The following is a 25,897-nucleotide window of genomic DNA, read 5'->3' on the forward strand; positions in this document are numbered from 1 at the left end:
CCGACGTTGTACCTTCTGTCAGCATCTTCCTGTTTTGCCTTGGGTCTGAAAACCCGAACTGCTAAGCTTACTAGCCTACAACGAAACACTATTATAGGTATTCACTAAGTAGTTCAACCTTACTGGAACTGTAGACCCCACCGTTGATTCCATCTCGGGAGTTCCTCCGCTGCTGTCTGGAACGATACACCATTATATTAAATCTAGTAGCATTAAAATGGTAAAATATAACTTTTCACAAAAAACATAAGGAATATTCCATAAAGAAACGAAAAAGCCAACATATTTTCGATTTTGTTCAAAACTTTCACAAAAAAATTCTCAGGATTTCGGGAAATCCAGTTTATAAAACAACTAGGTGTAACATTCTTTATGAACACCAGATCAAGATGATTTTGGTCTTTAATTCTATTAAAATTAAACCGAGCTTTAAAATATGTGCACTATGTTTAGATACAAATCAACTCTGGCCTACGATTGGGAAGAGTGCGTCAAAAACAAGGACTTTTTTTTTACTATGGAAGGGGTGGGGGCTATCTCCTCCCGTTTAGGAGGTAGAGGCACTTTAAGAAAAAATGAATTTAATAAAAAAAAAATATTAAATAACAATGGCTACACTTATAATAAATTACTACACTGCAATTAAAAGCCATAAATTTTATTTTTTTTATTATAAATTGATATTTTAAAAATAAAAATAAATAAATAAATTAAATTACTCATGTCAATGGTTTTTGAGAAATTTGCATTCATTTAATTGTTTTCGAATGCAGCATAGTACTTTATTGTAAGTGTTGTGCTTTTCATTCAATCATTTTTTTTTCTAAAAGCGCCCCTACCTCCTAGAAGGACTGAGTTAGACCCCATCCCACAGCTTATTTCTGACCCCTCTACAAAATTCCGTTATGAAATCTTAGTGCCCAAGTTATCGTACTCGTGCCCCACGATTTTATAGTACAATCTGCATATTAGTTTACATACAATTTTGTTTTCCATATTTTCCAGAATAACTTTTTTCTTAAAGTGAGCTTGTAAAATAACATTATAAAGTTTTATAATCAAAAGATAGGAAAGAAACATTTTCTGTTATATTTGTTTAAATAAATTATTGGAACTGTATTGCTTAATTTAATTAACGTATGTACATATTTTTTTTAGTTGCCCCTAGCGCCTATGGGCGATAGACCCCTCTCCCATAGTAAAAAATGCTTGTTTTTAACTGTTCTATACAAATCTGCTATTAAACTTTGTCGCCTGAGTTATGTTACTGTCCCCTATATTTATGTATACATATTGATATAAATCAACTGTTTTCGAGTAACGGTTGTTTTAGTGAAATTTCGAAAAACACCTGCTTTCAATTTTTGTTAACTCTATCCATACATTTTCTACAGATCGAAGATGTTCCTTACACCCGAAAAAGATGCTTATTCCCTTAGCTCCACAAATTGTGGAGACATTCGTTTCGAATTTTAGTGCATTGTTTTAAGCTCTTAAAACAAAAATTAATTTTGTATATGTTAATTGAGTTAATTCTGTGATATCTTTCTACTGTAAAAAAAATTAGATTTTACTTTATGTATTATTAAAAAAGTTATTTCAAACATACTTTCGATTTCATGTTCTATATATAGTAGGTAGGTACATACCTATTCTGAAATATTAGATTCACTACCTACATCTAAGAATTCTGTCTGCATTTACAAAAAGAAATGGCTTATTGGTACTAACCTACCTACATACGTTCCTATATACTTTCATGGGCGGCATGCATACATACATTTGTAGGCAAATTTCGCTCTATTTTCTAAATAATAAAGCTTTTCTCTAAGATAGACACCTAAGGATATTCATTGCAAGCAGAAAGTCTATTCATCTCTGCACCCTGCATGACTGCAATTGATTTCATATGGTGCTTTGCTCTCCGCTATGATAAAAAAAAAAAACATTTCTTCTAAAGCTTTTTAAGCGTTTTATTCTTCCTCTTATTGACCTTTTGATGATGCGCCCTAAAAACTGGAAAAGAAACAGAAGGACGATACGGTGCATAAAATGCTGAAACTTCCCCTCAAACTTAATGGTAACCAAAAACGAATATCAGTGAGCCAAGCATTAGAATTTTGTATGGGTGTAGGTAGTAGGTGTAAGTTACATTCATATACCTATATAAAAAGTCGTTAAACATTTTATTGAAGAAATTGAAATAAAAGCTTAAAATGGCATTTTAATATACATATGTACATTCTCTGTATATTCTATTCCTTTTAAATACGTACTTTTAAGTACCTACCTACATGTATATATATTTTTTTTAATTATTTGTCTGTAGATGGGACCTTCCGACGTCCACAAACTTTAATTCTTTGCATCTCAGGCTTGCCTGTCGCTGCGCATACAGAGACCAAAAAGCGGTGTTTCTACCGTATTCTGCTGCTTACTTCTGTCATATGCCATGACATGTAGACAAAACATTGGAGAATGCACCGAAGAGTACAATCCCAGAGAAAAAGCTTTTCAGTACCACTTGCGAATTGGTCGAACGAGTAAATAAGTTCGCGCCCGTTGTCTTAAAGAATAAAACCTTTTATTACACATTTTACTTGTAAATACATATTAAAATGTCATTTAAATTTAAAAATATCAGTTGCAACTGATGAATTTACATTTTAAATGCATCCCCGACAGAATTTAAACCGGTCAAACTTGCAAAATTTACACTTAAATATAAATACCTACCTATCTTAAAAAAAATTATACAAATAAAATAGAAAAACATTTTGAGAAAGAGAATAATAAAATAAATTTAAATACAAAAATATTTTTAGTTATTCCCGCTCTCCTATATACATACTTCTGTTTCTGTCGTTTCGAGTTCGGATCCAGATGCATTCGCCGCGCCGCGAATACGAATTTATGTGTAGAAACCACAAAAGAGAAGAGCTCTGAGCTGTCTAGCTCGGGAATGGATTTTTAATCTATCTTTTTTTCTTTGTTACTCAGTTCTTGTGACCGACGCGACGTTGTCGTTGTCGTTGTCGACGAAACCGCATTGGCTTATGCTGCAAAGTTTGTATAGAATACAGATGGATTTGTTATTTCTCAGATATATATTTGCTTGTTGTTGCAAAATTTACATCTCTCTCTCAATACTAAGCTTTAGATGATTATGGGGCAAAGACTGGCTCTCTCTCGCCTACTCCGTGTCTGTTTTCTTTTCTCGTTTAAATTCAAAGAATAAATCCGACTTTTTTCCCTTGGTTATTATCGGTCGCGTTCAGTGGGGCGCACGAGGAGCAGACAGAATTCCCAGTTTTTTGTGAGTGCATTTTGATAGTCCGGTTGTCTATCATGAATAAAACAAAAAAATAATCATAAATATTATTAAAAAAATAACCATCGCAAGGAAGACAGCACAAAATAATCACATTTCCCTTGTTGTGTGTTTAAAATCAATTGCGTGCGTTTTGCGTATTTATCTTGCATGAGTATGCGTTCTGCTGCATTAAAGCAAATCTGCGTCCCACTTTGGAAAAATTTCAGTTTTCAACAAACTACAAAATTAAAAGAATCTTAAAAAACCTATGAAAGTAGTGTTGTGCGTTAGAAACAAATGTATTCGGTTTTGTTTGAAGAAAAAAACTTTTCGACTGCTTAAGGTACCTACATCTACCACTTTTGTTATAATTGTAGTAGGTGCAGTGCAGTGCACTTCTGACAAATTATAGTTTAAACAAAAATAAAATTATTCATTAATTATTTCTTTTCTCTTAAAAACAAAAATAGTAAATGAGTACGGTGCTATAATGTAAAAACTTTTTTTTTATTATGACACAGGTCAGTGTCGTGCAGTGGAGCATATACCTACCTATATGCATACTTGTTATTCCCCTTATCACTACCACAATCACATAAATCTTTTCTCTTCCAGTCATTTTGATAATGTTAAGTGCATTTAGGACTGCAAGTGAAAAAGTAAAAAAAAAGAAAACTGACGATCGCAAGCGAGAGTAAAGTAAAATAGCATATCACTAGTCAGAAAACAGAAACAGAATTCCATTCCAAGCTCCACTCCAATCCAACACAAGAAAAATAAAGTGTACTTGCATAGTTGAAGATATAATAGAGGTATATACCTGTACATAACAAACACACTAACACAATCCCAGCTAGAAAAATATATAAGCTCGGTTCAATTTAAATGTGTTTGTGGATGCAGTGTAGTGTGATGTTCAGTGAAAAGTGAGTTTATATTCCTCGTGCTATTGTGTATACATTTTTATACCTAGTCGCAATTGTAACTGGTGCATGCAGATTTTTCAAATGCAAGTAAAAGTAATGTTAACTATTATTACTGTGTAGTGTATTTTTATTACTTGCCCATAGAAATACATAAATTTCCTTTTTCACCTGCATTAATATACCAACTCCTTCAACTTATTTATTTTTATAAAATATCTGTTTGGGTTTAAAGAATTAACCTATCTAACCACTTTTTCGTTTTAAGGCGAACGAATAGACCGACTGACCATTTTTAGGTCTTTCAACTGATCGGTGGGGGATGTGGGAGGTTGCGAAAGATGTAGACGAAATTGAGAAGAAGGAGTAGGTAATACAGCACATGAGTCGAGTATTTTTAGCTTATAGCAGAGACGATTGAATCTCCATCTACTCGTATCGATGAGTATAAAACGTTGTCGACGACGACGACGCGACGGATAGGGTATACCTAAATGATGCAAACAGAAAGCCAACAAATAACTTTGAAAAACAAACCAACACCCGAATTCAACTTGACCCAGTCAATTTTATATGTATTCACACACATAATATATAATACAAGCATGTGTATTGTGTATATACATACATATAGGTGCGTCATATTTTTGGTGTTTTCTTTTTCGCGATCTAAAGGCAATTTATGGATTCTCGATAGAATCACGGGCTAAAGTTAAACTTAATCTAATAGGTAGGTAGGAACCTATTAAAAATCTGATGAATCTTGATTAGCATCATTCTAAAATAATTTGTACCGTTGTCTTGATAAAAGTTATAACAATTTATCTAACATTAAGGCAAATTGTACTAACTTGTTAAAGGAAGTGTTGTTGGTGATTTAAAAAAAATATTCTTGAAGTGCATTGCCAATCTATTCATTAAAATAAAATACAACATTTCAATCAATAACCGTCTTGTAACGCAAAGTTTGGAGAATATGCCTTCAAATGATGTATGGATTGTTAACCTTGTTTGTGTGTGTGATATTCTGACATTTCTGTGTTGAACTTTAGTGCGTCGGTATTTCTATGAACTTTCAATATTATAGAAATATATCTATTATTATATGAGTTAGGAATTAAAATCATGTTAAGTTTTCTTAGACTCAAGTAAAAAGTAAGCTTTCACATTTGTTCTTTATTTTAATTTTAAAACTAATTTTTACATAAAATAAGTCAGGATTTAGTAAGAATTGTTTGAGGATTTTTTTTTGAAAATAAGGGTGTTAGGGCAAGAAATGACGTTATACGTCATGTGTTAAATACGAATTAAGATTGGTATAGGTACAATATAAAAAAGTCAGGCAATTGGTACTAACTTAACCCGTTTTAAAAGCCTGCCATCTGTTTTATAGTTTTATGCAAAATTCTTAATTACGTTCTTATAAGATTTTTGATATTTAAAGTGATTTCATTATGAGACTGAATATTTATGTGGTTCAATTTTGTACAGAATCCAGATCCGGACTTTTAATCAGAGGAGGTCACACACTTAACATATTGATTAGTTTTTGAGCACCGTTTTAAAAATTTTCTTTAATGTTCACTAAAGGAGGCTTACAAAATGTCCATTAACGCAATACGATAAGTTTTTAATTCAAGGGAATTCCTACTAAAATTAAAACAAAATAATCTCCCAGGGGGTCATGACCCCTACGACCCCCACCTTGGATCCACATTGCTCAATCAGTCAATTTATGACTTTCAAGATAGAAAAAAAAGTTAAAGTATTTATTTCATAAAGAGTTAAGGTTAAAACTTTAACAATATATAAAAGCATGCAGTTCTGTGTGTTTAGTAATGAATGTGGTCAGAGAGTGTTAATGTAATAGAAGTTAATTCAATCCCCCCCCCCATTATTTACAATTACTTATTTAAAACAGGATATTAAATTACTTTAATTTTGACTTTAAAATATTCAAACTTTTCCTTACATAAATGTTTAGTGAACATATCAGCTAACTGATTATTAGTTGGAATATAGGAAATCTCAAACAAATACTTTTCTCCTATAAAGTGCACACGGATATTTATGTGCTTGGTCCTCGAATGGTGTTTAGGATTTTTAAATAAATTCAAAGCTCCTTGGTTGTCTACGAGTGGCTGTAGCTTTGCCCTCACAGTATTATGATGTAGTAGATCTTTGAGTAGAATTTTCAACCACATCAGTTTTTTACCGGCTTCTAACGGTGCCAAATACTTGGCTTCAGTGGACGATAACGCTGTACAACGTTGTCTTCGAGGTACTCAAGAAATTGGTGACTCTCCCAGTAAAAAGACGTATCCGCTAGTTGATCGTTGAGTGTCAACATCGTCAGCATAATCGTAGTCACTGTAATACAAGAGATTAAAATTACTGTTTTTTGAAAAATATACCTATATTTTGTGTAACCTTAAAGTAACGAAAGACTCGTTTCACGGTTTTGATATAATGTGGAACATACGAAATATCCGGTCCAGATACATCAGGCAGCCAACCGCTTTTCGGAAAGGAAAACTTTATACACACACAGAAGTTTCATAGAGAAGTGGGGATTTGTTGTAGGCTTTACATGGTATGGACACTTCTTTTGAATCTGCCCTGTTAAAACGACTCAAAAGTAGTTGTATATAGCCAGACTGGAAAACCTGGACTTCTCCTTTAGATTTTCGCTTTAGTTCCAAACCAAAATGGTAGCTTGCCTTGCCTCACTTATCTTGTGCTCAAGATGTTTCTTCAAGTAGGTAACCAAGTCATCAACTTCCCTCATGTCATTTGCTGCCAGTAGCCCATAATCTTTATATAGCGCGCTGATTCTACTCTCATTACAAGCACGAACAAACATAGATCAGCCGATCACCATTCAAAGTTATAATGGTTGAGAAGTTTAGACATCGTCAGGTTCCAATTTCTTGAAGCTTGTTTGAGACTGTATAATGTTTTGTTCAGCTTGCACACTCTTCTCTGATCTGTCATCATAAACCAGTAGGTGTTTAATATGAATTTCCTCTTCTAAAGTTCCATTCAAGAACGCGGTTTTGACATCGAATTCGTATAATAACAAACGCATGTAGACGCTATAGCTATAATCAGCCTAAATATTTCCAAAAAGTGAATTCCTTTTTTTTGACAATAACCTTTGATAACTAGCCCAGCTTTGTATCGCTCGATATTATTTTGTGCAGAAAGATTCACTTTATATATCCACTTACATCCTATAGCCTGTAGCTCTAACATCCCAGCCATAAAACCATACCCTTCATTAATATCACAAAATAGACTTCGATAAGCACTTGGTTCCCAATTTTTATTGCTGCGTGCAAATGCTAGATTTAATATTAGACTGTGCAGTTCCAGTGTTTTTTTTGTTTGTATTTTTTAACTTTATGTTTCGATTCCTGCTCTTTGAATTCCTGTTAATGCAGTTCCGCCTTCATTGTTTTTAGAAAAAAGCCCTTCCTTTATCTAAATTGGATTTGGTTCCCCTTCATCTGCCGAACTAAATCGATCATCTTCGATTCCTTCTTTGTGGTTCATCTCACCTTCTTTCAGCTCATCAGCAACACCAAGTGGTTCATTAGGCTCCCCTGCATTCTCCCTGTTCAACCCAAGATTTCCAACTGTCTTTGAACACAATGTCACGAGAAAGCTGAACTTTATTAAATTATGTTACATATCCTTTGCCAAAGGATCTTTAACTTGTTTTTTTAAGAACACTAATCCGTTGTCTGATCTAAGTACCTTCATATTTTCATTGAATTAAGATTATTAAGATACTTTTCAATCAAAGATTTAACCTCACTTTTTTCTTTGACAAAATAAACTTTTCTATAGCTTGAATAATCATCTTTAAGTAATGAAAAATACCTTGATCCTCCCAGTGACTTTATTTGCATGGGTTCACAGAAATCCGTACACACGAAAACACCTATTTCTGTTGCTCTAGACAGACTTCCGGGAAATGGAGAACGGTTCAAGCACATGCTTTTCAAACAAAATTTGGACTATCAATAAAACTTATAGCATGTTGAGAATGCACCTCTCTTCTCAAATGATTCGTTTTTGACACACAATTGGCCACGGCACTTTCATTGAATATTTTAAATAGCTTTTTATATACGACGGCATCTGATTCCAATCGCGACTGCTTCGCCATCTTTTAAAAATCTATAGCATTATTTGCTGTCAGATATTAACGAGTAATTTTTGTCTAGCGCAATTCCCGAAGAAAAAAAATGTACCCTTATGACCGGAAGAAAAAATACTTTTGTAAGGCGTTTTTTAATCCACTTTTGGTAATCGAATGCTTCTATATTTATTTCATCTCTGTCATGTGCTTTTATATGTGTCCCATTTCCTACTGTTATCAATTCTTCATAAGAACTGAACCATTCTCTGCGAAAACATCCTATATGTTCACTCGCTCCCAAATCCAAGACCGAATTGGTACACTATCAAATCATCTCCAATGTTGATTGACTTGCAAACAAATGGTCACAATTACTTGCATTACTCTTGGTACTCTCAGGATTGGCAAAACTAAGCTGCTTTGTATTGTTTTTGCGCTTTAGACAATTATTCTTCCAATTGCCATATTGCTTGCATGCAAAACATTTACCTTTTTGCTTCTGAGACCTATGATTCCTATTGTTATCTGCATTTTTCCCGTTTTTCATGTAAAAAGCAACATGGGATCTTAAACTTTGAACATCACCTGCAAAAAAACGAGATTCTTCCATAATGAGTCTCGATCGAAAATTATCTATAGTCTGGTGCTCTGTGTCACTGGACTTCCATGCACTAAAAAAAATGTGCAAATTCGTCGAGTAAGTCATCAAAACTTTGGTCACTAACATTAAATCAGTAACCAATTTACCGGCTTCTCTTAGCTGTTGAGTTAAGCTCCCTAGTTTTTTTTTATATGAGTTGCAATATCATCATTTTTGTCTTTTTGAAAACAATGAAATCGCTGCTGTAGCATATTAATGCCTGTATTTGATTTGTGTTCATATTTGGAACAGAGCTTAAACCACATTTGATTCGAAAACGAGCTATGCATAATATGAACTAGAACACATTGTCCTATTGTTGTCGAAATTGTTTTCTGGGCTCTCCTATCTTTTTGCTGCCAAGCTTTCAAGGCTACCTTGGTATTAGGAATTGCTTCATCAACAACTGGCATGGCCTCTTCTTCAGTCACTACCCCGAACAGATCACTTGCATTTAAAAGGTATGCAATTGAAACTTCCATGTGCAGCAGTGGGCCGCATTTAGAGGTCCAGAGGCCTCGGGACAGTAAGGAAGCGGAGCCCCCCCTCGCCCTAATTTTTTTTTTTTAAATAAAGTAACCCATTTTTTTCACTCGAGTTTTTTAAAAAATAATTTATTGTGAAACCAAGTAGATTCCTTTAGTATTGGAACAAACACATACATATATATAAACGGAAAAAACAATCATCTAAAATTAAATTTTAGGGTTAACGAACGGAACCTTTTGCGCTTTTTTCGCTGAAAAATTGTTGATGATTTCTTTGAAATCAAGTTCCTGGAGTAAATCGCTTTCAATGCTCAGGAGAGAAAGCTTCGATAGACGGTTGTGTCCCATCGTGGTTCAAAGCATATTTTTCATAATTTTCATTTTTGAAAATGAGCACTCCCCAGTGCAATTTGTTACCATCAAAACCAAATACATTCTCAATGCAATTTCGAGGTTTGGAAATGTAGCTCTGAAATTTTGAGTTTCGAGAATTTGGTAGTAAAATAGTTCCGGCGAATGATCTGTTCCATAGTCCTTTTCCTTTTTGTATGAGTCAATTAAAGACACAAATTGAACCAACTCATTACCAAGACGAGGCTCTTCTTTATCTTTTATCTTTATTGTAGCATCAATGTTATAATATTTTTTCTTAAAGTAAATTGCACAATTTACAGAGACACTGTCCACAATTTACCTTAATCCTGTCAATATTATAACTATTACATCAATTAACAAAAAACAGAAATAAATAATATTGAAGGAAAAGCTATACATAAAAACCTTCATATAAAACAATAAAAAAATAGAATGAAAGAACCAAGCTTTGAGTAATACAACAAGAAGATAATAATTAAAATATCTAAAATAAATACATCAATAAATATATAAATGAATAAGAAGATACATAAATAAATAAATAAATAAGAAGATAAATAAATAAAGAAAATAACTAAGTAAATATAAACAAAAATAATAACAATAGAACAGAAAAGAATAGACAAAATATAATAATGTTAAATAAATATATCAATAAATAAATAAATAATAAAATAAATAAATAGGCAAACAAAAAATATGTATTTAAATAAATAAAAGTAAATAATTACACAAATAGACAGGTAAATTAAATAAAAATAATAGATAAATAAGTATATTAGAAGATCATTGTGAACCTAGGTTTGAAATCAAGGTATTATTAGACATAGTACATGATGCAAGGTAACGCTTATTAAGTTTGGCTCCAAATCATAGGAATACAATCGGTTGCAGAGTCCAAATTTCAGCATCCATCTTCTCGATGTGATTTAGGAATCCAAATCTCGAACGTACAGCTTCATAGGCTGCTTCCTCGTATTTATAAAAATATATCAAAATCATTTTGTTTGGATTCCATGAATGATTTCAATGATTCTAGTGCACGCATTGCTGATTCAATAATCATTTTCGGATCTTCTAACATCTTGTTTTTAGCGTTGAATCGCTCCAAGATATTGTTCCAAAATGTTGCAAACAAAGCGGTTTCGAGACCACTCATCTTCTGTAGAAGGTGCGTTGGTTCATTCCTCACGATGTCTTTTTGCCTTTATTGGAAGATATGCTGGTTAAAACTTTTTCGATTTCCGAATAGCCGTTGACTTAAGCTTTTCGTAGCTTCAGCTCGACAAGACCAACAAATGTCGCTGAGCTTTTTCAAGACTAAAAACTGCCCGCTTTTCTTCTCCGATAATTTCTCAATCAGAATTCGGTACCGCTCTGTACTGAAAAACATATAAAACCTCTGCACGAAATCAAAAGTCAAATTATATACACAGCAATTAGTTTATATGTACATATATATATAAGAAAAACAAATTTCGAGATACGGAATCGAACACTCAACCTCTGAGGTTGCGGGCAAGGACCACCCCACTCAGCCATTAAGCGATTGGAGTACTCCGTCCAGATGGTTAGTAATTGGAAGTGCTTCTTATCATATTTACTAGTTGGAATTTGAAACAAAATTTTTTCGAAATCTCTATTGTGGGAGCCTCCCGTTTGTGGAGGCCCCGGTTGCCCTCCTCTAAATCCGGCCCTGGCACCACTGTTCGCACACTGTAGTTTGTCGACTTTTATTGTTTCGTTGTCGATATTAGAAAAAAAAGTTCGTAGGTGGCACTCTCGATAAAACTGGTCTTCTTATAATTTCGCAATCGGGCTATCTTATACGAATCTCGAAACACTTATTTACATCACACCTAGTGTTTTTAAAATTAAATGTGTACATGCATTTCTCTTGTACATATGTTTAAAGTTTTTGGTTTTATTTTTTGGTATCATACCCAAAAATTATTAACATTTAAAAATCTAAACAACATCGCTCCTTAAGTAATTCATGTTCTACACAATACCATTTTTAAAGGATTGTTAGTTTGGTCTATCTGCAATACTTAAAAAAAAATTCAACGATTTTTAGCACCAAAAATATAAATTTATAAAACAAACAGGAAAGTCCTGATGCATACAAAGATTGTGAGTACTAAGTCCGTCGTGAAAAGTAATAGGATCTTAAAATATTTATATAAGTTATATAATTAATTGTAGCAGTGGTTAAATTGAAACTCGTTGAAATTTAATGGGTTCACTGGCAAATTGTTTGAAATCTATACATTAAAGATAGTAATGTAACGGAAAACCAACCCAAGTGTGACGAATACATTTTGTCCAGTAAGCATATAATAGCAAATATCTGTCTCATGGTAGAGTTCTTCTCCCGTTTTTAACATTAATGTTTTTAAAAAAAGGTACTTGTGATTGTGAGGGTTACATACCCAAGTGAAAGGCCCTTTTGCTGGCCTTGCTGTACCTCCAAGTTCTTCGTTCTATATACAGATTCCCATTTACCTATGATGTGAACGTCCAATGAAAACGTGATTGTTTATTGCTAAGAACTTTAAAGTACAAAATATATAGAACAAAGTTCCAATAAACTTTGTTGATTCACCTTTTGAAAAATCCTAAAAATTCTTTCCTTTGCCGTAGAAGGTGATATATCTTGATTTGCATTTTATTTTAATTTTCAAGGGGTTGGAAGTCACTAAGGATGGCCAAATTTTCGTACTTGTGTTTTGAGCCACAATCTACATTTTCGTAGGGCAGCCGGTATACAGATAACGTCGGGGGATAAAACCGTAACCCGGTTGTCGAACAACTGAAGAAGAGATTAAAAGAGGTACAATGTTGATAAATGGAATGTTGATCAGCTTAACTCGTCGAACCAATTGGAGCTCCGAATGAAGCGTAGGAGACAAATAATGTCAGATTTTTTTAGATCGCTGGTATCGTTAAAGTAGTAATCTCCAAGGTAGATTCTACGTCTTTGTGATAAGGCAGGACATGTGCACAGAAGCTAAGAGATTGTCTCCTCCTCCTCCTCGTCCATGCAACTCCTACAAAAATCATTTGCAGGGGCTCCAAGTCGAATAGCATGCCTTCCTATTAAGCAGTGCCCAGTCAGGACACCTATAATGTAGCTAATGTTGAATCTGCTCAGAGAGATTAATTGTTTTGAGCGCCTGGCACTAAGATTAGTCCAAATTAATTTTGTCGCTATACAGGTGGTAGTGTTATTCCACCTGAAGTTTGTTTTCTCTATGGTATTTTGCTTTAGCATGAGTTTACATGTAGCTAAGGGGATACATATGCTAGCATTGTGAGCCAGCAGAGGTAAGGTTGATCCGCTTTTTGCAAGTTCGTCAGCTTTGCAATTTCCTGAAATGTCTCTATGACCCGGCACACAGAAAAGGTGAATTTTGAACTGTGTAGCCATCTCCGTAAGAGATGAACGACAATTTAGGGCTGTTAGTGAGTTAGTGGTGGTGTTCTATCCCCTCTCTTCTGGAACCTAGTGGTGAATGAAATCCTAACTAGTCTGGATGCGGAGGGTTTCAGAGTGATAGCCTATGCGGACGACGTTGCTATAGCAGTTTCAGGAAAGCATCTTAATATCCTAAAAGAACTCTTACAAAATGCCTTGGACAGACTAATACTCTGGGCTGATCGGTGTGGACTGGGTGTTAACCCACACAAAACCGATCTGGTCTTATTTTCGAGGAGATACAAAATTCCATTTGTCAACCCTCCTTACATTAAAGGAATCCAATTAAAATTCTCAGACGAGGCCACATACCTAGGTCTTGTCTTAGACAAAAAACTAAATTGGAAACGCAACGTACAGGAAAGAGTCAAAAAAGCTACTGTAGCTCTCTTTTCTTGCAAAAAAACTATTGGTAATAAATGGGGTTTACAACCCAGAATCACGCATTGGCTATACACATCGGTAATCAGACCGATTTTAACGTAGGTACGGTGTAGCAGTATGGTGGACTGCTTTAGAGAAAGGTATAAACAGTTAAATAAAGTCCAACGTTCAGCCTGCCTATGTATAAGCGGATCGCTTCGCACGACCCCGTCTGCGGCACTGGACACCTTGCTCTACCTTACACCTCTTGACATATTTAGTAAACAAATAGCTGCAAGCTCTGCTATTCGCCTCAATGCTTCGTCGCAGTGGACTAACAACAACATTGGCCACTCCGTAATTCTAAGGTACTTAGAATCAATTCCAAAGCACACAGACTACACCATCCCCCAACTACAATTCGACAGGAATTTCCAGATTTCTATACCTACCAGATCTTTTTGGGAGGATAGGACATTCTTGGAGGATGAGTCAATCCACTTTTACACAGATGGCTCAAAGACCAAAGAAGGGGTTGGTGGTGGTGTGTACTCTGAACGACTGAAATTAAGTCTCTCATTCCGCCTTCCCAATCATTGTAGCGTGTTCCAGGCGGAACTTTTGGCGATTAAGGAAGTCTTGTCTTGGCTCAAAGAAAACGTGATATCAACATCTGATATCCGTATTTTCTCCGACAGCCAAGCCGCTATCAAATCTCTGGACTCAGTCTCTACAAACTCTATAACAGTCCATAACGGTCGATCATCTCTAATGGAGATGGCGCAACAGTTTAATATTCACCTTGGCTGGGTGCCGGGCCATAGAGACATTCCAGGTAACTGTAAGGCAGATGAACTCGCCAGGAACGGTACAGTACAACCCATCCTACCACGTTTGGAAAGTACTGGCATACCAATCGCTACTTGTAAACTGCTACTAATGCAAGACGCTGTGAGGAGGGCAGGCACCAGGTGGACCAACATCACCACGTGTCAAGCCACAAAAAACATCTGGCCAACACTGGATTTAAAACGTTCAAGGTGCTTGCTCTCTCTAAGCAGATCGCATATAAGCTCGATAATAGGTGTCATAACCCGACACTGTCTAATAGGAAAACACGCCACGAGACTAGGCGTATTCTCAAATGACTTTTGCAGAAGCTGTATGGACGAGGAAGAGGAAGAAACGGTTCTTCATCTTCTCTGCACATGCCCTCTTCTAGCTCGAAAACGCAAGAATTACCTTTAACGATCTAAACGATCTAACCTAGCCTAACCTAACCTAGTGGAGACAGATTCTAAGGACTTTAACGTAGCTCGGCTATCCGAGAAGATGCGTATATCATTAGTTGATATAACGTTTTCTCTAAGCCACGATAGGACTTCTTTTATAGCCAGGATTTCAACGGGTGTATATTAATATATATAAAATATAAAGTTATATCAAAACTCTGAAAAATTTATTCAACGTTTGGAAATCCAAATACCCTCGAATGACAAACAAATCAGACCTGTCAAATTCAAACAGGTGAATGTCCATCTTAAGGTGGAGACTACATCTGATTAGCAAAAAACGTATTCCCAAGTAAATTGCAAAAAAATAAACCTATGTGTTACGTACCTTACCTATAAACATATCTATATTAACCTTAACATAATGTGTTTCCTAACAGCAACCATCACATTAAAATTAAAAATAAACTTTCATAGCACTGGCATACATGAGCGTAAAAAGAAAATTGATTCATGAAATAGAAAGGATATTTTTTTGAACGAAAGAAGGGGGTAACGACACTTGGCATTTTTTCATCCCTTCTTTCTAAAAATTCTCCTTTCTTCTTCGAGAATTACTCATCATTTTTTTCGCGCCCGTGCACATAACAAATACTTTTAAAGTTCGCTAGTTTTCGACAAGACCAATATTGGGCATAATGTAGTCTATAGTTCAAGATTTACGAAAGACTCGTCAACATTCAGTTTACCTACTTTATAACTACAGTAGACCCATCCAGCAGCTACAACTTTATCAGACAGACAAATAGGTCTTGTAAATACTCAATCAAAATCTCTCTCTCCATACTCTCATATCATTTCTCTTGTCTCTATCGCTCTCTTCATCTATACCCCTTATATACTGCTGACGTGACCTGACCTATTCAATTTCGTTGGAAGTAAACAAGACTATACGCCGTCGTCTGTAATCTAGATTTAGTGCATCAAACCATTACCATTGCAACAATGGCAGTACCACCCTCTAATCGTGTACATTTTGCCTTGGACTGATGTTTGTCTGTAATATGTATTTTTGGCATGAATGCCTTTATTACAAAATGTTCACCTTTGATTTGGCAAAATGAGAATGTTACTTTTTCATCCCAGTCCTTTTAGCTTTTCGTTTGTTTTGTATATGTTGTTATGTTACTGTTTTAAAATACAAATTCAAAAAAGTATGTATTTAGGTCTGTATATTTTTACAATTAAATCAAATGTTGTCTGGGTCTGTTATATTGTTTGACAAAGCTTGGAAGACATAACATGAGTTATTTTATATTCTTACGCTAGATTTTGAAATCAAACTATTTCATCATATGCAAAATATTGTTGGTCATTTTATTATTTCTTAGAAAAATTCAACTGACAACTTTGTTAACAAAAGACGAAAACCTACAAAAACGACAAAAACAAAATGATAAGAACTTGTTTTTAATATAAGTATCAAACAAGTTGTAATCGGAATGACTTTATACTGTTACAATATATGGAAACGGTATAGGATCTGATACTACATTTCATTTCATACTACGCCAAATTTAAATGTAAGGAGTAGAGACACTGCACCTTAGAATCATTCAAAATTTCTGTCATTAAAAAAAAAACCTGGGGTGGAATCGGCTAAGCTGATTATTGATAATTGACAATCAAAATTAACGAATTTGATCTTTGTAAGGTGATAGTCAAATTGATACAAAAAGCTGTCACAACAAAAATGTTATAGTCGTTTTCAAACAAGTATGTTTATTCCGAATAGAGCTACTAGACGCCTTACACAAACGACTGGATGATTTTCTTAGTTAGGTATTTTTCGTTCAAAAAACACATTCCTGAGAAAAGTGAGAATATTATTCAAACACAGCCAATTTGATACATTTATTTAGATGTTTCATAGGAATCAATTTAAAATTTCACCATGGCAACAATGAATTTTGACAATTTGAATCTGAAAGTGTTCAATCGAATTGAATTAAGTAAGCAATTCAATTCGATTGTCAACTCAATGAAAATTAAAGTCAATTCGACTATAAAAAATATTATAGTCTATTATCACCTTAGCCCTGATTGAATCCATCGACAAAATTTTAGTGACAGAAATCTGTCATTGGAATTGTGTGAAATTGGAACACAAATTAAATAGTATTGACATGAGCGCGACCAACGAACGACGAATGAATTAAAAAGTGTGAGTTTATATACGTTTGAAGACATATTTCCACACAAATTCTTAACAAAACGATAGGAATATAGTTTCTATTTGATTTACGATAGATACTTTTACTTTTCAATATAATATATTAATAAATTTAAAAAAACAAATTTATTCGTTGCGAAAAAAATTATAGTTGATACGAACTGTCAAACTTTATTCGCGTTCCACATTATCCACACTCGCAACGAATAAAATAATCTCGCGTACTTAACCTAAAATATCATCCATGTTTTGGTTTCGGTGGCGAATGGTGTTCGGCTGTGGCTTCATTCGCAACGAATTAAAAACTCTCATGTGAAAGAAATGTCAAAATCGACGAATATTCGTTCATTCGTTGTTAGTTGGCTGTGCTCATGTGAAAAGTGCTTTAGTGGAACGATTCTCTACACTTTTAAACAGTCAAGTACTAGCTGTTCAGGAAAATAGAAAAATAAATGTTTAGCGAAAAATAACTGTGCAATTCAACTTTTTATATTCCAAAAAAATCTTTGTGTGATTCTCAATCATTCAGTTTATAAATTGTATTTATAATCTAGAGGAAACACAGTAAAATATTCATTTACAAAAACGTCCCGGATTGATTTCAATGACAGCTACATATAACTGGCCTCTTACAACAGCTCAAGGTAGGTTTTTAATAATGTAATCCATAGTTCTACTAACCGCGCTTAGTTTTGCTTGATTTCGGTGATACAAAGGTAAATTAAAAGCTACTTTTCGATAAGGCTTACTTTTAATTAAGTCATTGGAAAAATGTAGTCCAATAGATGTGACGTATTTGTATCGTAGAAGGTGATGTTGTTAACCAAATAAAAAAAACTCTTATTGTAAGTAACAATAAGTTAAAGATAATGTAGTATGACCAGATTTTGAAGACAATTTTCATTTTACATTTTTTGTAATTGCAAAGTTGGTTTAATAATTATATTAATTGCGAAAATCTGAGCTTTCCTTTTTTTTTTAAATAAAAAAAATATAATTCGTATTTTGGTAAAAAGTATTTAAATTTATATGTAAATTTCTAGCATAAATACTAATTGATAATTTGAATGTATTTTTAAATTATTGAGCTGAGGCGACCGAAATGTTGTAGTTATTTCGCTTGAGGTTTTATCATGCAAACAATGTCAATAGTAGAACCCGTGGCATGATGGTTAATGTGTTGGACTGATAGGGTGAAGCAGGAGAACCAGTTTTGGTGGCTTCAATCGGCACTTGATAGTGGGTAGTCGGGATGGGGTTTTAAGCCTTGGCCGGCTTACATACTTGTTTAATAGTATTAGGGTTTAGTTTTAAGTAGAATAGGCATGGTGGCACGAAAAGAAATAGAAAAAAAAATACAAAAAATACAAAAAAAAAAAAAAAAAATTAAAAAAAGAACATTAAAAAAAAAAAAAAACATGGATTAAAAAAAATAATAAAAAAAATAGACAACAAAATATGAAAAACAAAAATGTTAGATAGTTAGATTTGCTGCTGTGGTTGTTCTAGTTTTAAGTAGTTTATAGGTAGAATAGGTAGATTAAGTTAGTTTTTAAGTTTTATTTAAGGACCTTATTTTAAGTAGATTGTAAGTAAAAATAAATAAAAAAAGGTTATTGATATTAGTTTTTTTCAAAATTTTCTAATAAAAACAAAACAAATAAAATTTAAATTGAAGTAAAATAGATCTTAAGGCCGAAAGGCATTAGTCATTAGTGTTATAGTTTAGCTTAGAGTGTCCGTATGGGACCATTAAGTTAGTTGTAAGTTATGGATAATTAGGCTAGTTTTATGAATTTTTGTCTAGCTTTAAGATAGGTTTAAGATGGAATAAATAAAAATGAATTTAAAAAAAAAAAAAAAAAAAAAATGTGTTGGACTGTCATGCCAGAGGTCTTGGGTTCAATCCGTGCCTATGCCATCTAAGTTTTTTCCACGGGTACTGCCTATTGCTAGGAATTGACAAACTTTCCAAGAGTAATTCTTGTCATAATTAGTCATTCGGATTCGGCTTGAAACTGTAGGTCCCCTCCATGCCTGACAACAGCATTCGCACACAGGAATGGTTGAGAGTTGTAAGTCACTAGGCCCTAGTTCTCAACATACTGTTGCGCCACCCAATTTATTCATTTTTTAGACAATGTAAATTGTTGACATGTAAGAAGATTTTGTATGAACTTTCGGAATGGAGATATTTTACAAACAACTCCTCATAAGTTTATTTTCTTGTTTACATAATTATTTTCTATTCCTATACGCTATTTTAACCACCCAAAGATTTGAAACGAAAATCAGGCTAAAAAAATATACATGTATATGTAGTTACATGTACATGCATAGGTATTCAAACTACACTTGTGAAAAAATAAGGTTCAAAATATACAAAACGTGTATATAATAGAGTCACCAACCTATTTCCAAAAAAAAAGAAGGCTAAAAAATACCAAAGCTCGCAATAATGCCAAAGTAAAACTACGAAAATAGTTCATGAAAAGTAAAACTGTAGTGGTAATAAGACTTCTGTAGGAGAAGTTGCAATTGTTATCACCTGCGTTAGTCGAGTAAAGCGCAGCCTCCGGTCGTAAACAGTGTTCACCAACGAAATTACCACAACGCCATACTTAACTAAAGTTGCATTGAGCTGGTCTCCAACCCTTTGGTTAATTAAAGCTATAAGGCCTTAACCCCTTTTATTTTCTGGTATTGTTGTACGGGATTAGGCAGTATAAAGAAAAATGACAAAAAAGCGTAGTTGAAGTGTTTCACGATACTAGTATATTTTGCTTTTTTTTTTAATTACATTGACAAGACATTGCATTGCAATAACCGACTACGAGTTGGGGGTAGTTTCAGGCCGTTTTTCCGGATTACACCATCCCTAGTTTTCTTTCACAAGGAAAGCTACCCTAACGTGATTAAAGAAGACTTTTACGTGGAAAAAAAGCAGCTTTGCTGAGAAAGCCGTTCGACGTCCTCGTTCCTTGTTGGACTGGCTTTTGTACTGACAATCATACATGCATTTCTTCGTTATGTTTGCTGTTTTCTCTTACTTAATCCGCAAACAATCACAAGGGTGTTGCACGAAGCCAAGCGCCTTCAGATTTATATTAGTGATCAAAACACATCTATGTATGTGTGTGTTTTATGCAAGAGGCCATTGCACATGCGAGTTGGCTATAAAATGTAATGATTAACAGTAGTTGGTGGGTGATATATAAAAATGGCCACCAGTCCTTTTTCCTCTATACTCACACTAGTAAGAGCTTTTTGCTCAAGGAGATACTTCCATAACGTCGACTTTGTTGTTTATGATGTCGTTGGAGCTTTTCGAGAAGGTAAACGAAAACGTTGTTCAATGCACTTTAGTGCATTAAACTGCTGCATTGACCTAGTTTATCATTGAGGGTCGCAATACATTCTAGTGTGGAGCAAGCCAAATACTTTATATTCATGTTTGTTTTTGTTGGGTGGTGTTGTCATTTTTGGAAATATTTAACACAAACACAAAGGGGAAGGGAATTATGATTTCTCATTATGTCTTAACTTCAAACTTAATATCTGAGAAATAAGAAACAAGTTTTTTTGTTTAAAACATGTACATATAAGTTCACTATTTGTATGTTCATATACTCGTATGTATCTATGAATGCACACATAATAATAATTAATAATATTTTTTGGTTCTTATGAATTGTTCTTTTTTTCTTTAAGAAAATATCTAGAAGGTTCTTCAAAATAAATTCTTGCTGTCCTCAGCTTTAAAGTTGTTTTAAATGGGATAACATAAGGCTAAGTTTTAGCTGTCTTAAATTAGAATTTAAGGACTAACTAAGAAATATGCACACTTAAACGAAAATTCTTTATTTAAATTTTTCAAAGTTTTCGTTTGTTTAATCTCTTAGTCGAAGATTTGTATGCACTTACAACTCTGGCAAGAATAAATTAAAACAAGGCTAAAAAAATAATATGAATAACAAACAAATTTTATATCCAGCATGCATTACATCCAATAGGATTAGAAATTCTTAAAACCTTAATAAATGGTTTTAAAAGACATGTCTGTGTGTTCCTATGTACGTAGTTCGAAGTTTCAGGTAAGAGTTGCAGATTTGGCTGGCGCCAAAATGTATCCAAAAAATACACAAAGAATTAATTTTCAATTGAAATGTCTTAAGAGGAAAAAAACATAAGTGCAGCTTTTTTGAGGCATCAAATTAAAATAAGACGCGCACGATGCACGATGTCAATATTCCTTAAGTACACAAAGCTAAAAACCATTTTGTATCTAAACTTAACATGAAAACATATTTCTCACATAAATAAGTTGGTTATTATTATAATCAAAAATTCAATATGGTTTGGTAATATTTAGATAGTATTCTTATTCGAAACTCCCGCGACTCAAATATAATACAATTTGACAATTCAGAGCGAATTGAATGAAGTAATTTCAAATTATGAATAATTATTTAAAAGTATTATTTAGTACATTTCGACTTCTTAACTACATATTTAAGACTTAATGAAAAGTGTATGTAGTTTCGATTTGCATGGATCTTACCGCTCTATAAGTGTGTTGGCGTAGATTAAGAGTCTTTATTTTTATTTATTACTTAATATCTTTTTAGAAAGTAGGAAGATATAAATATTTTTTCATCATTTCATTAAAAATAGCTTAGCCTCATTGACCTGTAATTTTTCTTACTAAGAATATAAAGGTTTTTTTCAATAAGGGCGGGCAGATGTTGAAATTGGATAAAACAAGCTGTGTGAGAGGTATTAACAAAATTATTTTTACTTGCGACATATAGGAACTATATGGCAAGTTTTGCATTCGTGCAAAATTTCGAACTCGAGATTTTAATCAAACATGATATTACGATGGTAGAGAAGTCGAAAAAAGTGGGTCCCGCGATTCCGTCCGGTCGGTTTTGTCTGTCTGTCCACGCTCCTACAGCCTAAACCATTGGGTCGATTGAGTTCAAACTTGGAAGTTAAGGTTTTGAGCAGATTCGCGTTAGGCGTTTTTTTCATTTTTTTTTAAGAACAAAACTAACAGTGGCCCCCATACAATTTTTTTGGTCAAAAACAGAAAATTCGAATTTTCTCAAAAACAAACCGATAGATTTTTTTTAAATTTTCTCTAAAATTTTATTTTTTAACTTGGCTTCTTTTTATAAGAAAACCATATTTTTGTATTGCTCAGGAAAGGTACCGCTCATAGAACCGTTATTTTGTTTTTTAATTTTCTCAGCAACTTATGATCCGATTTCAATAATTTTTTTTCTGAATGAGCTCTTATATTGCTTTAACAATATTTGATTATCAAAAGTGCAATTTTTTATTGTTTGGATTTTTTAAAAAATATTGAATTTTATTTTTTCAAAATTCGATATCTCAAAAACGGGTCAACATTTTTTTATGAAATTCAAATGTATAGCGTATATTAATAATCTCTAAACAACTGCGTACCAAAAATATTTTTAGAACAAAATTTAAAAATTTTATATATAAAAAATTAATTTAAAAAAAAAACCGCTCTAACGATTTTCAAAAAAAAATTTTGAAAAATCAAATGCTTTTTTATTTATAAAATGACATTTAAATTTTTGAAGACAAACTTGTTTTTCGGTCGAAATTTCGAATCTTAAAATAGTTTTTTTTTTTAATATTTTAACTGTGCATGAGCCCGAAAGAGCGCATTATTTTAACAAAATTGTAATTGCATTCCTAGCTTTTATCTAAATTAGTACATAGTGCAAATTCATCAACCTTCATATGGAAGCTCTTTATGTGAAAACATATCCAAGGTTAGATCAAATAGAATGAAGGAAATTGTGTAGACTTTTTGGGTCGAAAATTAATTATCTCCCTTACTCTGTTGGCTGCTTATGGGAATGGAAATAATATTTTTTTCTCGCTCCCTCTGAATTTCTCCACTTTCGATACTAACGCCACACCAACGACTCGGTATCTGGTCGCCCTCAAAGTTTCTGCTCATGAGAGTACTATGGTTTTCATATACAAAGAACGTGCGGTTTTTTTGACAAATCAAATGGCATTTATAACTTTGAAGAGAAACTTATTTTACAGATATATTTTTAAATCTTATATAAGTACTTTTTTAAACAGACTCTTAGCATACAGGAGCAAGTTCGTGCGACCCAGTCGTGCATTTTATTTTATTTGAAAGGCGCATGTATGCCATAAAGTGTGAAATATATTACTTAGGTCCTCAGACCTGTTAAGTCCGTTGGGACCCCTTAGGGACATAGGGCCTTTATTACGCCTACGCCCCATCGTGTGTTTCCGGGGATGATATGATTAATACAGGAGGATACAGCGCGGAATCCTGCGTGTTTGGCATCGAGTGGTGCCTCGTTCTCTGATGCGTTGCAGTATGACTTTTGATACTATTCCGGCAACGGCAGGTAGAACGCAAATTCCTCTCCAGTTGTCGAACTTCGTAAGATCTAATTTTTTGGGAGCTTGACGATAATTCCCTTCTTCCACTTAAGGGGAAGCTTTGGGTGGTCCGGGCTTCTTTTATGAGCGGATGAAGCAGTTTGCTTGGTGACGTTGGAGGTGCTAGTAAAAGCTCTGTGGGAATTTCATCAAGTCTTACCGCTCTGTTCTTCTTAAGTGCTTTAATTGCGACATGATCTCATCTTTACTGGGAGGTGCGGTGCGGATTTCGGGATTAGTTTCTTCAGGCGCTTCAGAAAGTATCGGCTGCACTTTGTTTGCAAACATTCGGTTTAAAACTGAGGAAAAGTGTTTTTTCCACCTTCTGACTTGCTCATCCACCGAACTTATCACAGTACCGTCCACTTCTTTCACCAGGTGTTCCTTTGAGCTGTGTGTACCGGTCAGCTAATTGCTTATTCTGTAAACGGTCCTGCTGTCACACATGTTTGCAGCACTGCACTGTTGTGAACCTCTCTCTTTTTCATGCGAATACGAGGACTCCAGCTCGTATCTTTCTTCCTCTCGTGCAGCAGTTATTCGAGCCCTTAACTGTTTGCGTTCGTTGATACTTGCCCAAGATTCTTTTGAAAGACAAGTGTTCTTGCTTTTTTTTTCGACCGACTATTCAGCACCTGAAATGAAAACATTTTTCACAGCATTCCAATGGTGTTCGATGTCGTCATGTTCTGTGCTGCTGATTGTTCTCATTTCATGTGAGAGGTGGTCCCTAAATTGTTGACGGGTCGTGGGATCATTTAGTGTGAAATATGACATAATTCAAATGCCCGCCTCAGCTCCTTTTGGTTGGACTGATCCGAGTGGTCCAATTTTCAAAGACTCTTTCGCATAGATAGGGTGAATATGAGCGATAACCTGTGTTATGTTCATCTTTAGGGCATTGAACGATTGTATTTTATTTGCATAGACCTGCGACTTCCAGAAAAACTCTAGCGGGATAAAATCGCATGAATTTGGTTTGCAATTCACATCACCCTTGCGGTAACCGACTCACTAACGTCGTTTTCAAAAAAGTACGGACCAATTACGCCGCCGCATAGTGGTTTCGTTTGTATGGGAAGGGCGGTCAAAGCTCAAAAATTAATTTTAAATGATAGAACACAAAACCAGCGATTTATTTTAAATATTATTTAATTTTATTAGTAGTATAGTATTTTTTGTTTATTTTTAAATATTAAAACAATAAATTCAAAATATCTTGAGACAATGTCGATTTTTTTTTAAATAATTTCTTTCGTTAGAAAGTAAAGGGTCTGACGTTAAAAGTATATTTTTCTAGTATTGTTCGACCGAAAAAATGTAACGTCTTCCTATAGGCAATATGGCATGTTTCACAATTTGTCCTCCGTGAATAAGGACTTTGGGTACAGACGATGGCAATGGGTACTAAGGATATTCTTCAACAAATTCACGAGCTGTATCTTGCGCATATAATTGGAAGGATTCTCATTAATTGCAAAACAACTTGCCAAAGTTTTCAAAATTACAGCGCATCTTTCAAGTAAAGATTGCTTAACGCCAGTTATCTGCGACGATAAAGAAGGATTTGCAAAAATATACTAGGAGTATTGTTTTCATTTGATTTGCACCACCTTGTTTTGGCTTGCCAACTATCAGTCCAATGGTTTCGAAGTCTGCTTGTATTCGGTTTTTTTTGGCGTCCAAAAGAGGTTTCTCACTATTTTCGGTTCGCCATTTTTTAAAATCTAAACTATATGCTAGATGACTGAAATATTCAAAGAATGTTATCCACGCATGCAGTGGAGATATGCCGAAATCTAGAAATTGTTCGTTTATGGTTCTTTGTAAAGAGCTTTGAATATCATTCATGTTACTGGGCTTTGCTCCACAAATATAACCAAGCTGTTGGGAAGAAGTATGTGAAGGCATTGCATAATTTATCGTCAACCATTCTCAATTTGAGGATGTGTTCGAAGCCCAGTCAGCGAACTAACGGCGGCGTTGTGTATGGTCAAGCATTTTGAGGTCCTGGGTTAGTTGGATCTTATACAGGTGTAGGCCCGGCGAAAGTTCTTGCGCCTAGTTCTTGTGCACGGCGAGGAATAGACTGCCTCGGGTTCTGCTGTGATGTCCTCGGCCGATCTTGCGTTCCTTGAACGTACGGGTGTTGGCTGAGTTTATTGAAGCGTTCGTCTTAAATTTGGCCACCAAACGTTGAAGAGTCGTCTGTGAAGGGCCACCACGTCTACCGTAAATGC

General features: G+C 34.2%; 1 protein-coding gene across 4 annotated transcripts in view; it reads left to right on the forward strand.

Moving 5' to 3' along the window:
• Positions 1-25,897, forward strand: part of LOC129951719 (ecdysone receptor) — a 155,002-nt gene that overhangs the window by 39,988 nt on the left and 89,117 nt on the right. Inside the window, exon 1 of one of the 4 annotated variants that reach the window (XM_056064016.1) lies at positions 2,663-4,239. The exons of 1 other annotated variant lie outside the window; for it this stretch is intronic. The gene's annotated coding sequence lies outside the window, so the exon portion shown is untranslated. Of the gene's footprint in view, positions 1-2,662; positions 4,240-4,313; positions 4,333-25,897 lie in introns of those variants that run through there. 2 more of the 4 variants (XM_056064019.1, XM_056064020.1) reach the window with 2 other exon arrangements.

Source organism: Eupeodes corollae, chromosome 3 (assembly GCF_945859685.1).
Source record: "Eupeodes corollae chromosome 3, idEupCoro1.1, whole genome shotgun sequence".
In the NCBI taxonomy this organism is placed as follows: domain Eukaryota; kingdom Metazoa; phylum Arthropoda; class Insecta; order Diptera; family Syrphidae; genus Eupeodes; species Eupeodes corollae.